Genomic DNA, 13,001 nt, shown 5'->3' with positions numbered 1-13,001 from the left:
AACACTGTGCTCGGCTTTCAGATTATTTAGTATTTCCAATGATGTTAAGGGAGTTGTCTTTCAAGCAGTAGACATTATTTCATGACATTTTACGAGGTCAGTCAATATATTATGTTTTGTTTATTTTTGTATTAAATAAAAGCTTATCCAAATACAATACAATTTCAAGGACTTTTATTACGGTACTATTTCGATCCCATTCTGTATATTGTACTATTTTGAAATTATCTTTATTTTGGCCATAAAACACAATACAATTCTGAATCAGAATCATAATACCTTTATTCGTCCCACAGAGGGGACATTTACATTTGTTACAGCAAGTACATTTACAAAACATCAATGCACCCGAGTTCGTAAACAGATGAGTCGATTGCAGATAATATCAGTAACAAAAACATGTAGGCTGATACTAGCCACCTACTTACAACATGTACAAACAAACTACTACCTTCCCTCTGTTGTTTTTATCAGATGTGTGTCAGGTTTTTTACACATGTATCACCTGCACTAGTCTAACAGTAACATGTGCTCTAGTTGCAGTGTGTTGTTCACTGCTTTTCTGCTTTCTAAATCACATGCCTGCATTGCATTGCTTCCCAATCAACCAGAAATGTGATGACATTCCCTAAACATTCCTGTCCACTCCACATTAGACATCTAAACATGTTGTACCCGCTGTTTGGGTAAAGAGTACAGACCACTTAACAATTACGGCCACATCAAAAAGCCAAAGCTTGCACGGGCAAAGTTCAATGTCAACAAAAAACATCTTCTTCTTTTCTGTCTTAAGCTAATTAGCATTAACCTGAGCCCTCAAGCACCTTAGACATGTGTCATAAGCTTGTTGACTGTTGATTCATGTCCAGTGACTGGTAGTAAAGTGTGTGGGTGTTAGGTTCATGCACATGGAGAGTTGATCCTTGTCCTGCGGCTTGGGCGGTTTCCAAGTCTGGCACCAGCATTGGATCAAGCTGCTCCACTAACAGGGATTTGTTTGGCTCCACAACACCCATGTCAGACATGTATCGTGGCCCAGCCATTTTGTGTTCTCACATGCTCCGGCCCTTTACAGTGAGGTGGCCCACTGTTTGGAAACCAGAAGAGTGGAAATTGTAAATCAGAAACACTTGACACACTAAAAGTTAGCACCAGTGCCACAAAACTGTTTTGTGGCACTGGTGCAGGAAAATAAATAACTTGTATAGTAACACATGCCTTACGAACAGAATGAGTTGACTTTATATGCTTTTCTATGGTGTAAAAGGACAGATAAGGACATCAGATTACACACATATTAGGATGTGCACATCCAAGCATATATAATATATATATATATATAAGTCTCCTCCCAGTAAAGTTAATAAGTAAATTAATAGAAAAAATAGTATACACCCAAATTCAATACTACTTTTCAAGTAACAATCTGACAACGAACTACCAACATGCCTATAGAGATGGTCACTCTACAAGTACAGCACTTGCACAAATGACCGACGACTGGTTCAAGAGCATGGATGATAGGAGGCTTGTAGGAGCTGTCATGTTAGACTTTAGTGCAGCTTTCGATGTAATCGATCATAGTCTGCTGCTGAACCAACTCAAATGCGATGGCTTTGGTTCTGTTGCTATGTGTTGGATGGAGAGCTACCTGACTAGGAGAAGGCAGCGAGTCTTTTTCAATGGGAGCTTTTCTGAAAGTAAGGTGTTGCAGTGTGGGGTCCCACAGGGGAGTTCGCTTGGGCCTTTGTTGTATTCTATATTCACAAATGACCTTCCTTACATATAATAAGTCCAGTGTAATAATGTATGCTGATGATTCCACAATGTACAGTACAGCATCAACATGCAGTGAGTTAAACAATCTACTTAAAATAGAGATTAAAGCCATAGCAGACTGGGTCAACAATAACAAACTGGTACTCAACATTGCAAAAACAAAAGCAATGGTGTTCGGATCCAGACATATGTTAATGTCAATTAAGCCTGACACTGCCTGTTCAGCCAGTGGAACAGGTAAACGAGACTGAGTCGCTTAGCATTGTTCTTGATTCTGGTTTACAGTGGACAAAGCAAATAGACAGTATTGTAACTAAATGGGAAGGAGCATAGCTGTGACGAGAACATGTACAAAGTATGTAACACCAACCACTTTGAAACAAGTCATTCAGTCTCTGGTTTTGTCACATCTTGAGTACTGTCCGGTCATATGGTCATCAGCAGCAAAAACACATATACAGAAATTACAAATAGCTCAAAACAAGGCTGCCAGACTAGCTCTCCACTGTTCTAAGCGCACTCATATTGGAGTTATGCATAGAAACCTATCATGGCTTCCGGTTGAGAAACGTCTACAATCTTGTGTTATCACTTTTCTAAAACATTTCCAATTTAGCAAAAAACCACTGTATTTTTATGATCAAATAGTTTACACAAGAGATGAGCATGACCATAAGACTAGACAAGCTACATCAGGCCATCTACTGGCACCTAAACCCAGGACACATCTTCTGAAATCTTCTGTGTCTTATAGAGCTATAAAGGAATGGAATTCATTGCCAAACTACCTTGCTGAAATAGAGTCCAGAGCCTCTTTCAAGAAGAGATTGAAGGGCCATCTACTAATGACCATGTACCCTTGTGAGCTGTGAACCCTAATTTAATTTGATCTCATGCTTTGTACTGGTGGGTGTCTAGTGCACTCATCCTTGGCTGAGATTGATATTGAAAGTGTATGATATTGTTGATGATGTTGGAAATTGTTGATGATATTGGTGATGTTGTTAATGATGTCAGGAATTATGTCTTGAGTATTGTTGTATTATTTTTGTATTATTGTTGTATTGTTTTAAGTGTTGGACCCCAGGTAGAGTAGCTTTTGTCTAGAGCAAAAGCTACTGGGGATCCTTAATAAACATAAACATAAACAAGTATGTGGCTGCAGATTTTTAGGAGATGCATTTGATTTTAATTGGTTGGATTAATATGTTGTTATTACCACCACAATAACAGAAAAATAAACCATTTCAGATAAAGACAATCATTTACTTAAGTGGATTACTGTGCCGAGTCAAATTGCCCTCAACATAATGTCAACATAATGTTGCACGAAAGCAATGTACCGTAATTTGAATTGTGGTGTTGTAAAAGCTGAGACAAGTCATGAAACGTAAATAAAAAAACTGAAATTACAATTTAAAAAGTGGGTTTAAAAGTGATTTACAGATTTACAACCCTCTACTGTATACAGCAGAACAATCAGGTCAGAGCATATCAGGTAAGATAAGAAATAGAACTCCAAACATTTTCATCTCCAATAAATACATAAACACGTGATTAAACATCATGTGTCTAAATTCTTTCTTGACCTTATCAAACCTATTAATTACTGAAGACAAACAGAGCCACAAAAGGAATATAATCTATGTCACAAATCATGTTTTTCCTCCCTCCCAAATAAGGGAGTGTTTTGTGGGTAACAACTATGTCCACAGCGAATGTTAGCCGAGCCCTCAGGTGCTCCAGTCCCCTTAAAGCACATGAAGTTATCTCCGGCCAGATTCTAAAAGCATGTGTTTATCAGCTGGCCGATGTCCATGTGAATACACTCAATCTTTGCCCTTTGCTCCAGTTAGTACCTTTGCAATACAAAATGCATTCATGTCAGACCTATGAAACCTAGGATATCCTGCCTGAGGGGACTACCCCCCTGTGGCACTTGTGTCTGTCATCATGGGATGCCTCGGGCTGCTGGTCAAATCCCACATTGCCTAGTTACTTCCCTTGGGCAATCTATACAGTCTCTTGACCAAAGAGTAAACAGATTAACTGCTTCTCCTCTGTCACACTTGGACATGAAGAGCACATATCTGAGAATACTGATTATGGCCCAGCCTTCAATATAATTCTCTTCATCCTCACGGACTACGGCTGTGCACCACTATGTGCAACTGAATCTCAGACCTGATGAAAGGCAGAAGGAGGTTGGCACTTCCTCCACTCCATTCTCAGCAATGCGGACACCCAACACTGCGTGCTAAGCTCATGCCATTACTCCCTGATCACACATAACTGAGGCACGACACCGCAGAGTCCTGCTTTCATCAGTCTAAAAATGACCTCACAGACATCAGCTTACTGAGTTTTCATAAAAGAAGAAAGAACAAACATGCCTGCCTTCCAGCCTGGTTTCTGAAACATCATCTACTAAGCAGGAGGTTATTTGTAAAATGCAGACCCATGTATAATAAATAAATAACTTGTTTCTTATATAACATAACATTCAGAATAAACGTGCTACTTTGAGAAGAGTATGAATTGAAGCAAAGCCATTTTTTGTTCTTGTGATTTGTATACCCTGGTTTTGTGTGCACATACACACGTCTGACAGTGACACGTCTGCAGATGAGGTAGAGGTGAGACTATCAAAATTGATGTCAGTGAAACAATGTGAAGGAGATAATCGTGGATGTCAGATAGCTGCAAAGGTGAGGAGGACCCCCCCCCCCCCCCCATTCTCATCAATATTCCCTAAGTGGAGACAGTCAGCAGTTTCAGGTTCCTTTCGATCAGCAATGTTGCGTGATGTTGACTTTTAAATCCAGCTTGTCTCCGTAGATCCTCACTACCTTCTACATGTGCTACATTGAGAGTATCTGTAGCAGCTGCATCACTGTGTGGTGTCCGAGCTGCACCACCCTGGACTGTAAAGCTGTAGAGCAGGTGATGTAAACAACAACGTTTCTCACAGGCAATAAAGGACCAACCCTCAAGGACATTTACCACAGGAGAGGAGATGCTTGAAGGAGACCCACCGAATCTTCCAAGACCACACTCATCCCAAAGTATTTTACCTTCTGGAAAACATTACCAGGACATTATTTCCAGAGCCAGCAAGTTCAGGACAGCGTCCTCCTCAGTATCATTAGACAGTTCAATCAGGAGAGACTTCATTTTGTTTAAAGAACATTTATTGACACATGTCATATGATAAATGTTAAGTCTTTGGCGATTAGACCCCGATCCTGAAATCGTATAATATCTAAAGGGGGAAATACAGCCGTGCGCATATAGGGAACCCCCCGGGGTCTAGACACTGGTGATGATGCTGAAGATCTGGATTTGATGAGGAGATGGGATGAAGAGGAGGTATGATGAGGTCTTTGGATTAACTCTCCTGGCACTGGATATGATGAAAGGAGGTGGATGGGGAGGAGGCGGGCGGCAGCATGAACACCTGAAATCACAGCTGACTGCAGGAGAGAGGAGAACCATTTTAAAGTTTGGCTGCAGCACAGTGATTGGCTGCTGGAGAATGAGGTGAATGTAATAGGTTATAGACAACGCCCGTTGATAAGCTGATTATATGCAGCTGTGGAGTGAATGTATATATACCCAGTCTTCCTGAAAGAACCTGCGCTGAGCTTAATTTAAATGTATTACCAAATATCACTCACTTACATCCTGCCTTCACTGCCTCCATTGCTCTGTTTTGAAACATGTATTTAATATGTCTCAGTGTGTTAGTTATGTAATTTTAATAATGAATTATCTGTAACAGTTCAAAGTAATCAAGTTTATGACCACTCGAAATGTAGGGTGAAATAGTGCAAGTATCCAACTAAAGTACTACAGTAAATGCACTTTTTGCCCTTGATTTGAAGCTTAATAATCAATCAAATAAACAGTAAAGTAATGAAGTGTCTCTTAATACACTTTTTTTCCAAAGCATTATCCATAAACCGATAGTTATTTGGAAAGAAATGTGGATAACCTTACTATTCTAACAATGATAGCAGAACAGAAGTGTGACTCATGGTTTAGATTAGAATAAGGACTGCATGTTCTCATGAGTGTTTACTTAAACAAACATGTGTCTTTTGAGTCAACAAGTTTGTTATTGCGGCAAATATCTTCCGTTGTTAGAGGTCATTCCTTCTTCATAACATTTTACTAATGGCACCTGAGGTAATTTTTCTATTAAATAATTTCTTAGAAGATAGCCAAGAGTAAGTGGACATTTTTCCTGGACTCAGTTCTAAGACTTCTTAAGGCACTAAACAACTTTGAAAGCAGGTAATGCAACTTCTACGTGATAAAGTTAATTTAGGGATGCAGTTAGATTGGCTTTGATCATTCATTCACAGACAGAAGCATCGTAAACCTTATACTGTGGTTAGTGTTTTTCTCCAGAGGCTGGCTGGGAGCTGTAATATGGAGATCTGACTACACAAGGTCTATTTAAGTACCTCTGGTTCCCTCTTCTGGGAGGTTGAGGAACAAAATAGCCACCCATTTTAATATTGTACTATCACACATAAGTCTAATTGTTACAATGTTTCCAAAATGGCACAGGGGAAATGTACCTGCCAACAAAATGTGCTGCTATGCAACCGGTTGAGCTTGTTCCAAGCAAAAAGTGGAGCTCTTATTGTGACAAAAACAAGACAAAACAATTAGCCTAAACATGAAATTATATTACACCATAGATATTACACCATTACACAAGTGGTACTCAACATATCTGACAACTGATGAGACTTGAATTGGATTGAAAACCTGCAAAACAGATGGGCCTGTATAAGATTGGTTTAAACCTAATAATATTCGCTGTGTTTTGCCTGTATATCCTATATTGTGCAACTAACATTCCCATTCACAGCACACACCATATTTCAAACTTGGGCTGGCTATAGTTCCACTAAAACACTTAAGCAGTGTTTGTTGACTTTCTCATTTTCTTTCCTAAGCAGATGACCTATCGTTTCTTTACTTTAAAAAAAAGAAGGAATTAACAAAGGCGTTACTTATATGTATCCATGCAATCAGTAAAACCTCCAAAATGAATAATCTGCCAAAAACACGAAATTGAGCGAAAAATAACGACAACAGGTTGTTTGACCAAAGATACTCTCTCTGATAAGACACCTTTCGGCAATTAAATAATACAATATTTTATTTTGAAAACAGGGCTTTTATTTTGAGGAGCCGAAATCGGATAAGGAGTAGCTAGCTAGCAGATGATATTGAAAGTATTTGACGTGACCTTAACATATATAGTACATTATTTGATAACACACAACATTAGGCTCGGTTATAAAATAACGTGGTCGACTGTCTGCCGCGTTAGATAGATGTGCATGTTATTTAAAAGCTACAAGCTACGTGTAATTCACACTCCGTTGCTCCTCTCTCATCACACAGCGAGTTTCGCTAGCTTACCAGTTCGCTTGGTGAGCTTTCGTTAGCTAATGAGTAATACTAGACTACGGTGTATCTGGCACTCTGATTAAGAGTTGAACCCATACAGTCTATGGTTGAACCGCATAGATAGCGTACTGTTCGAGAAACGTATATAAGTGTTCTAGCGAACAAAATATACACAAATATAATAACAATTCTATATAGGATAATGGCGTGGCTGGTCCCATGGTGTAATGGTTAGCACTCTGGACTTTGAATCCAGCGATCCGAGTTCAAATCTCGGTGGGACCTCACCCTTTTCATCGAGTTACTGTCAAATGTTGTTAATGCTGCTTTTGATTTGTGCGGTTTAAAGGTGGTAGGTAAATGTAGACACTGAGAATACGTGGTGAAAAAAACTTGAACCGGACTTACCGCACTTTCCTAGTAACAACACCTATTCGAACAACCATTTTTTTTTTTTTTTCTAAAATGCAATACTGTCAAAAATATATTGCTATTAACACTATTCCTCGATTTTAAACACAAGCATGAATCCCGTTTAGGGCATTAACATTCTTTACATTGATGTTGTATATTTTAGTATACATTTTTATATATGCACAGATTTGACATGTAGGCCTATTTGGTATGCAAACAAGTAAAACATCTTATAATATAATGGACATCACATGAAGCTTATAAATTATGAAGCATACACACTGTATTTGAAGGATTTTTATTACTTAAAATGTCCTGTGAAATATGACATACACCATTCTTCTCAGAGGCTTAAAATATATATTACTTCTTTTACATAAAAATCCATTATTAAAAAATAATAACTGCGCTGGAGACATAATACCGCATCAGAAATAGAAAACACACAAGTACCAAACAACAAAATGTATTGATAAAAAACTGAATTTCAAAATGTCTTTACACAAAAATTAAGTCTTTGGCTTAAAATGAAACTCCCCTGTAAGACATAACATACTTATTATGTCTTGCCTTAAGGTTATTTAAACACAGCTGTGACTAATATGTGATATGGAGGGAGTTTTCGGGTACCTGTTCTTTTTAAAATGACGTCCACAACACTGCAGATATTTTATATTATCTCAATGAGACTGTCCCTTTACTCTAACTACAAAGTAAGGCTATATTTTATTACTAGCTCTAGAAATAATATTTCAATAATCAGGTCCACCACCTTTAAATTACATTCCTTCATTTAAAAACTGATTTAAGGCTGACCCCCCATTGACTTTCTTATGTAGCCACATGTTGTTGAGACATCTGTCTGTGTTTTAAATTGTAGGAAGGAGGTTAAGCATTATACATTTCTACATCTGTGGACAAAATACACTTTTTAATATTATAGTTGCATCAAGAACCCAATGTTGATTGTGACAAATATGTGTGTTAATTGACTTTAAATGTCTCCTCAGATAATGAATACACAATATATTCAATTACTTCCTTTACTCTTTTTTGTATACATTGCATAAGGACACAAATTGCAATAGTGCCACTTTATACTTATAAACATGACTCATACATTTAGCTATAAGTATAATGTAAAGACACTTTAACACAAATAACAGTGTAATACATGGATTGTCCCTTATGCAGCTTGTGCATTTTTTGTACATTATGTGAACTATTTGAAACAGATGGATAGAAATAAAATGGATTTATTCACAGCAAAATAAAAATAAACATTTGGCAAAAGTAAACAAAGTAAGCTCAATTTTTGGTTTGTTCACTAATCCTATCGAAGATTTTGCTCTGTAACCTGACGTATTAAACAATACTTTACCTTACAGAGTGTGGATCTGTCAGAACTGGATTCTGTTTTTAAAACAGTCAGAGTTGTGCCAACAAATGTAGTCACAAACACACTTCATTAAAAATCTCATCCCCCAAAATCCCCAATGGTCCGAAATGTTCAAATGTCGCCTGCTCGCTTATCTGCGTAGCTGAGGTCCCAGCATGACTTTGTTGATAAAGTTGACAATGGCCACTGCTGGCTGCTCTGGGTCCATCTCTGCAAACAGGTGACACACGTTCTCTGTGGCGCTGCCGGTCCGCCTCGCCACAAAGCCAAACATCCTGCACCAAAAATGAAGGCATTACATTTTACTGTTTGAAAAGGGCAAAAATCTGGTTGTGATTAGCTGCCATGCAAAAAGCACATTGTACCAGTGAGTAATATGTTTTGCCAAGAGAAGCACAGTGAAGCAAGCACTTACTTGCTTGACGTGCTATCAGAATTAGTCCACCTGAAGCACGGGCACACAAATAGAGACGCAGAGACAAAACGTCGGAAAACATGAATATCAGACATTGAGACTATTTAAAAAGACTAGAGTAGGCACATTACATTACATTACATTCATTCAAGTCCTCTGAAAGTGAAACATCAGACAAATAACACAACACTTATATTTATAAAATATAAGTCAATACAGGGAGTATTTGTCCAGCAGCAGCAAAAAAACTGCCTTTTTTAGATAATCAGCCAAAATATACGAGCACATTCATTAAATCATACTGTCAAGGCCTGTTTCTCCAAAACCTCAGTGACTCACCTCTGGTCTCGGGGGTTGATACTGCTGAAAGTTACACTGTTGATCGGGTAATGTCTCCTGAAAAATAATCTGTGTACATACAAACAGTATTAATTTGTATTTGCAATCAGCTTTAAGTATCCAATCTGAGTAATACAAATCAAATGCACCTGTTACATCCATTGAATTGAAAGTGTCATCGATGCTGCTAATAAGTAAATTGTTTTGTATAAAATATACCTTCTTTTGCTGTCGGTCAGAGTGATGCCCTGAGCAGACACTTTGAAGTGGACCACTGTTGCCACTGGACGTGGATTCAGGGCCAAAGTACACTTGGTAGCCTTTGAGATGGCCTCGGGGCCTGTCAACGACTCGGTTTCCACAGAGTTCAGGTACAGCACGTTGCAAGCTTGTTTATGAGAAAGAAGGGAAAATATGAACCTATGAGGTTTGAGCAGTCTCTGCTGGTCAAACGTGATAACTGCAACTATGTTGCTGCATGTTAAACGGATTCACCAAAAACACAACATGTACTACCTGCTCCTTGTTTGAGGAGGTCAGCCGCTGTGCTGGTGTTTGTTGCGCTCTGCATCTCCTGAAGCTCCCCCACCAGATCTGAAACATCAAAGCCTGTATTTACAAAACAATGCCTTATAGATTATTGAGAGTCCAGTATATAGCTGTTTTAATCTTTAAAACCTTCAATTGTACTCTGATATTACATATTTCTTACATGAAAACAATTGATATTTAGTTTTCTGGATGAAGATCATGACATCTAAATGTTATTATTCTGAGTTTACCTTTGTCTGGGATGCGTAGGGCACAGGGCAGAGAGATGGGAGTTATTGAGTGCTGGTACACCAGGGCAGATAAACTTCCTGGATCAAAACAGAGAGAGAAAATAGGTGACACAGATTATAATTAGTACAGATAAGAAGGCATTAAAAGGAAGAAAACAAGAAAGTAAATAACAACAAACGCCTTTAGGTTTACAGCTTAAAAACGATCCGTTTCAGTATCTCGCACAACACTAAATATGTGAAACACATTGCGGCAGGTGTCTCCCACATAACTGACCGAAGTAGGACTCGTTCTGACAGCCCTTGATCTTGACTCCCCGTGGCCCCGTCTCAATGAGGAAGTGTCTCACCAGCTGTTCCAGAGGGTCCCCTGGGAGAGGAGAGGAGGAAAAGTAGGCAGATTGTCATGCTGCAGAACATACAATATCAAGATGCTGATGCTTATAGACATAGCAAAGCCATAATGTCACAACATCACATCACTGGGGAAAAAAAGATACAGGAATAATAGTTAGCGCTTGATAAAAATGGTTATTAATCATATATTCAAGTATACCATACTGGCATCAACTTATATACACCGGGATGGTGTCAGGTGTCTGTTTTATTCAGACCTGGGGCTAGACTGAAATATAATGCTGTTTTATAGAATATTTATATTTCTTTAGAGTAAATGTTATCTTATTTTTGTATTTGATTATGTGATGATTTCTGATTGTGAAGGTTACATTTCGAAATACATTCTATTGACTTTAATAGCATAGTATAGTATTAATTTAACTTTCTCTTTTGGACAGCAGTTATCTTGACTTGCCATAGTAGGAAAAGCACAATTGATGCTCATAACATGAATCAGTCTTTTGTATTCAAGTGTCAAATGTGAGGCTTTGCAGTGTGACAGTGAGCAAGACCTATAGGATCATACCTTTGCAGCCAGTGATGTTAGCGTTAGGAGGAGGGGTGGCCACTTTGAGGGCCAGGCCGTACGCCCCCTGGAAGGAGTTACTGTCTCTGATGAGGAAGGTTCCTGGTCCCTTGTCCTTCAACACAGCTATGGCTACAGTAGAGAAGACACATTACAGTTTGGGTGTAAAGTGTTAAATAACAGATGCAAAAAGACAACATTTGGGTTTCATGTCCCGTGCTGCTTCTAGTATGAGGTATTTAATTGAATGACTACATCATTGATGGTCAAATAGGATAACATTGTTTGGTAATGATGATTTCGAACATAGCATCATCCTCACCTTGGTCTCTGGAGATGCCTGGCTTGTACCAGTACTTGGAGCTGTCCTGAACAAACTTAGCATTGACCTTTATTTCGGCCTCCTCCCTGCAGCTGTGTTGTGAAGACCCCCGTCTCTGCTCTCCCACAGAGGGGGAGAAGGTAACGTGGTGCGCGGGGGCAGGAGCTGAGGTCATCCGGAGTAGAGAGTTGTGTCCGTTAAGGGGTCCTTGTGGGGCAGAAAGCCGCTTCTTCTCGGGTAGCGGGGGCTGGATGGCGGGGATGGTGACTGCAGTGTACCCAGTGTATGGTACATGAGGGACGTTTAGTAATGGGTAGTAATATGGCGCTATGGGAAAGGTGGGTGTTTGGTATCCGTCGGGCACGGGTGATGGGGGTTTGGTGTCTGTTGAGCCGTCTCTCTCTGGAGTCAGCCTCTGTCCTACTGCGTCTGTCGATGGTGAAGAGCGCTGTGGGGAACAATAAAGGTCTGGGGAACCAATAGGAGAGTTAGGGGAAGTGTTGGAAGGGCTGGAGCTGAGGCTGGTAGAAAGGTTCACGGATAAGCCTCTGCTGCCCTCAGAGGGTGTATCACTAGGAAGGGCGGAGCCGTTTAGTTGGACTTGCACTGGAGTGATGTGGACGGTAGCGTAATTTGAAGTCTTTGATGCTAAGTTAGATCCGTCTGCACTTCCTGTGATCTGGGCGACGACAAGTTTACCATCAGAGCTCAAACTCTGCTCACTTGAGGCTTGTGTGGAGTTTATGGATATGTTAGAACTTTGGGTTTGTGTTTCACTCGTTACTGGTGTGATGCTGGTGGTTGTGCTGGACTCCAGATGTGTCGAGGCTTCCTGGCTTTGAGGAGGGCTATCGGCAGTTACACTAAGAGAAAGACAAAGTATAGTGAAACAAGTTAATTATCAAGAAATGAGGATTAATGTCATTTTATTTTCAAAAGAAAAGTTTCTCCCACCTGTCCTCTGTGTGTGTGGGGCTGCTGCTACCAATGAGTGTGTAGTCATTATCAGAGTCCAGTCCAGGAGTGCTCGATTGTCCATTAGAGTCTGATTTACCCTCTGAACCCTGGGATATTTCATCTTCCACGTTAGCCTTTGCCTGTTCCACTTCAAGAAGTAAGATACAAAAAGATCAGATGATGGTATAACAAGATATACAAAAATAAATAATATTTTAAACATTTAAAGTAAAAATTCC

The 13,001-nt window shown here is 39.4% G+C and overlaps 1 non-coding gene and 1 pseudogene across 1 annotated transcript; one reads left to right on the top strand and one right to left on the bottom strand.

Moving 5' to 3' along the window:
- The first annotated feature begins 7,422 nt into the window (after window positions 1-7,422).
- Window positions 7,423-7,494, top strand: trnaq-uug (transfer RNA glutamine (anticodon UUG)). The gene has a single exon. It is a non-coding gene; the product is annotated as a tRNA-Gln (tRNA).
- Window positions 7,495-7,941: 447 nt separating this feature from the next.
- Window positions 7,942-13,001, bottom strand: part of LOC117446566 (tensin-2-like) — a 46,931-nt pseudogene continuing 41,871 nt past the window's right edge.

This window comes from Pseudochaenichthys georgianus, chromosome 5 (assembly GCF_902827115.2).
Source record: "Pseudochaenichthys georgianus chromosome 5, fPseGeo1.2, whole genome shotgun sequence".
In the NCBI taxonomy this organism is placed as follows: domain Eukaryota; kingdom Metazoa; phylum Chordata; class Actinopteri; order Perciformes; family Channichthyidae; genus Pseudochaenichthys; species Pseudochaenichthys georgianus.
Note: the sequence above shows the minus strand (reverse complement) of the source record. Positions and strands in the feature narration are given on the sequence as shown.